Source organism: Zingiber officinale, chromosome 5A (genome assembly GCF_018446385.1).
Source record: "Zingiber officinale cultivar Zhangliang chromosome 5A, Zo_v1.1, whole genome shotgun sequence".
NCBI classification, from domain to species: domain Eukaryota; kingdom Viridiplantae; phylum Streptophyta; class Magnoliopsida; order Zingiberales; family Zingiberaceae; genus Zingiber; species Zingiber officinale.
Window position 1 is genome coordinate 147,637,502 of NC_055994.1, and position 4,627 is coordinate 147,642,128.

Genomic DNA, 4,627 nt, shown 5'->3' on the forward strand with positions numbered 1-4,627 from the left:
CCCGGAAGGGATCTGGGCGCCCCCAGCTGGTCCGGGCGCTCGGAGTTGGTCCGGGCGCCCCGAACCCAAAATCTATCGGGAAGCTGACGTAGCGCACGCGGAGTGGCCGAGCCACGTGGTCTAGGCGCCCGGAGGGGTTTCGGGCGCCCGGAACAACCTATTTAAGGAGCCTCGACCATAATCTGCAGTACAACTCAACGATCAACTCTTGCTTCTTTGAGCTGCTCAGAAAACTCCTCCACAACACCCAAAAGCTCCGACGACGATCCGTTTAGAAGAATTTCTTTCAAGAGTCGTGGGTATTGTTTTCATTTCAAGTTCTTTTGTACTTCAATTGTAATCCCTTGTAATCGTTCAATTGATTAGTATTTTCCCATCGAAAGCACTCCTACGTGCGGGCCTTGGAGTAGGAGTCGTCACAGGCTCCAAATCAAGTAAAAAATCTTGGTGTCTTTGTTCTTTGTGTTTGTCTTTATTTTCATTCCGCTGTGTATTTACTTTGAGATTTCCGAAATGAACAAAAAGTGAAAGTCATGAGCGCTATTCACCCCCCCCCCCCCTTCTAGCGCATATCGATCCAACAGGTGGTACTTCAGTACTGGTCTGAAACTGTGCTAGTGGAGTGGTAGCAAACTGCTGAGGTTGGATCACCGGACAAGAACTAGGTGGCGTCGTAAAATTCTGTTGTGTCGGATATATCTGATGCGAAGAAACAGCGGTGGAATACTGCATAGTTACTAGTACTGTCGAGTGCTCTTGACTCTGGATGTGATATACCTGTGCCTGAGGAGGTGGTATATGTTGCTGATGTGAAACACTCTGTGTCCTCTGTGATCCTTTCGATTGTCGAGTCTGAGTAGTACGACTTCCCTGTGCAGTACTCTTGGCCGCCTCCATCTGTGCCTTCAGTGTGCAATCACAACTCATATGACCCGGAAGCTTACAGTAATAGCATACATCTTGGCCCAATGGACAATTTGGTTTAGTGTGGCCATCAACACCACACCTATAACATCTAAGTCCAGTAGAAAGATCTTTCTTAAGGGGTCCAGAAGAACCAGCTGATGATCATTTTGTCTTCGGTACCCGATAAGACTCCCCCGAAGTAGCCTAGGATCCTTGCCATTTATTTTGCCTTTTCTTGCTATGGTTTTGTTGCTTCTAATTTGAAGTTGTACCCTGAGCCTTTTGTTTATCTTTTTCCCGTTCCTAGGAAACCTGTTGCTATGTCATCTCAATAACCAAAGCTAGATCCAATGCCTCTCGGTAAGTGCTAGGAGTAAAACCTCACATCCTGACACGGATATAAGCTACAAGACCCTGGGTGAACTATTCTAACCGATCGTTGTCCTAAGCAACAAAATGAGGGCAATGCTCCGCTAACTGGTTAAATTCTGCATCGTACTCCATCATTGATCGATCACCCTGCTTAAGATTTAAGAACTCCTGTCAACGGGCCATACGAAAATGAGCCGAAAAATACTCTCTCTCAAATGCTCCTCTGAATAATCTTCAAGTGATACTCTGATCCCCAAAAGCGCTTTCTGCATCTTCCATCAAGTAACCGCCTAGTCTCGCAAGTGATACGCAGCTAATTCAGCCTTTAATCCCTCGGTGCATGACATATACTCAAAAGTGTCCTCCATATTTCCAAACCAAGAACGAGCAACACTAGGGTTAGGAACTCCATGGAACAAAGTAAATTAGTCCTTTACCGATCGAATCAATAGCGGAATACGAGCTCTATCTCTCACCCAAGGAGTAGCGGCAGGAGCAAGGATTACTGATGGTAATATAGGAGGAATCTCTTGAGACTGAATACCCTGATCTCTCATGGGAGTCTGATGAGTCTGACCACGACTACCAATCTCAATATTCATAGGATCCTTAGAAGCATCCACCTCCTGATCAACCTGCTCAGGTCCCGCTGACTCGATAGGTTATTTTTGCGGTCGCCCCAGACCACGTCGGTAACTAGGGGATGTCTCTCCACGCTTCATACCTGATACAAACGACAATATAAGACTACAAGAGTGTAATACAATAGTGAAGTAACTTATATCCTATAGCTTGGAGATATCCTGCCGCCGCTTGGTCCCATAATCTGAAAAATCATAACGAGAAAAAAAAAATATGAAATTCCAAATCACAGAAAATAAAACTCATAAACCTCATAAAACCCCGTAAACCTCGTAAAACCTCATAAACATCGTAAAACCTTAGCTCTGATACTAAATAAATTGTCACGCCCCAAAGGAGTCTCTGCCAGACAAAAATCCGACAACATCTCCCCAGCATCAGTGACAATCTAAAGCATATATACATATCCATATAACCATCAGCCCACACGGCTAGAACAAAAATGATAGCAACCACACAGTTAATATACTCAGCCTACCCGGCTGGACAAAAAGATCACAACCATGCAGTTATTATACTCAGCCTACCCGGCTGGACAAAAACACAGCGGAAAGGCGAAAAGAAAACCCAAAATCCACGACTAAAGTTTGCTAGCTAACTAGGCTTACACAACCATAAGATCACAGTAGCAATCATCACATATCAAACTCCGAAACACAGATAAATTCATACAACAATAAAACCACCGAATACTAAATGCAAATAGAGTGGAAAGAAAATCGATAATAGTCCACAGCTATAACATGGGATCGGAAACAAAATTGATAAAAGTCCTCCGATATGTAGTCGGACCGGCAAGCAGCATACTCCAAGCAACTCCATATTAGCTACCTGCTATCTGAAATCATAATGGTATAACGGGGTAGTGAGTAAAGGTAACTCAGCGGGTAATAGACAGATTAAAACATGATTTATATAATGATATAGAAATCAAAGTATACAATCTCCAAAGGAAATAAAGAATAAAATCATGCTACCATAATATAACACAACTAACCATATCTGATACATCAACTGTATAAGAACATACCTGACACAATAAATGTACATACCCAACCACAATCAAATACCATGATACAATGATCAGTAAACTCACCGGATCAGCAACAAATCGACTGTATATACATGTAAAATAAATGACATGTATGAAGTATGACAACCAAATGCAGCAATCATAGCTTAAACAAGTGCAACATCTTACGATCATATGCAACTAATATTTACTAAGCATGTATGAAAGTATATCTCCATAGATGCACCACGCATCAAATGAAAAAATGTGCATGCATGTCATATGGTCACCCCCGCCACTTCTCCAGACACCATCACTCCTGTATGGCCGAGAGGCTTGGGTCCGTGACAACTGTACTAGTCTCTAGTACATGCACCACCATAGAGTGGCCTAGATAGACAGTTCGCTAAGTAATTATCTAACTATATAGCTAAGGGTTCATGACCACTCACATCTCTAGCCCCTGACTACTGTGCTCTCAAAATCCACTACTCTAAAGTGGTTGAAGCTAATAGAGTATAAACACTGAGCGGCTGAGTGAATGCGATAAAACTAGCTCCACTCCTAGCTACCACTCTTCAACAGTGGCCGAATGGACAAGTATAAATGACTGATGACTCTTTCACACCACAAGGGGGATAATAGTCATCAGTATGCAATGAATAATGAGCATGATGTGAATAATCACCATATAGACACTATTATCACTCATGCAAAAACCAAAACGTCTCTGATACCCAAACCAAAGGTATATGCATACACACAGTGCAAATGGATAATCAACTATGCGGCTCCCACAACACATATCAATCATGTATATATTCAACAAAATATGCATATACTGCATGCTAATTGAATACACCAGACATCCCTATGATACAAACTCTACATGTGTATATGCTACAGAGTTCAGATAACAAGAGTAAAGACTATATCGAATTAAATTGAATTACATCAAAGATCAAGCAGAAGTGACAAGCAAAAAAATAACAAACTTACATATTTAAGGTAAATTAACCTAAACATCCAAATATAGTCATGCTTTAAGTTCAAAGAACTAGATAAGAAGCAAGAAAGAAATACCCACCTCAATATGTCTCGTATATAATAGAATCACCCACATCACGCGACTCGTCATCGATCAAGGTCCTGTATCATATAATGTATCAAATTATATACATATACTACGATGTATGAATCGTGTACCAAAAGAAATAGCTATCCATAACGCATTAGCTAACCCTAGTTAATGCCCCTTTTCATTATTTAAATTAAATATCTAGCATCACTATGGGTTATATCTATTCATCCATTCACTACTAATAAATCTAAGAAGAATAAAGCTCTACAAGCCATTAGATAACCTAATTTAGCAACATACTAATGTAAATCATAGAGGTATCTCACTAGAAATCACTTACCTTATGATATGCTAGCAATCCAGTAGCTCACAACCCTATGATTCCCTGTCCGAAAACTACAAGAGCACACACACACCTATCATTCCAAGAATCAATCCAAAACTCAATTTGTACAGCAGAGAATAGCTGAACCTTAACAAACAGATCAAACTAGTGAGTTGATCTGTTGCCTTCCTCTAATCCAGAACAGGAAGAACAGTGAAATGGAAACAATTAAGCAAGATCTTGAATCCATACGAATCCAGATGAAGCTTACCAAAGTTGATCGCCCGAT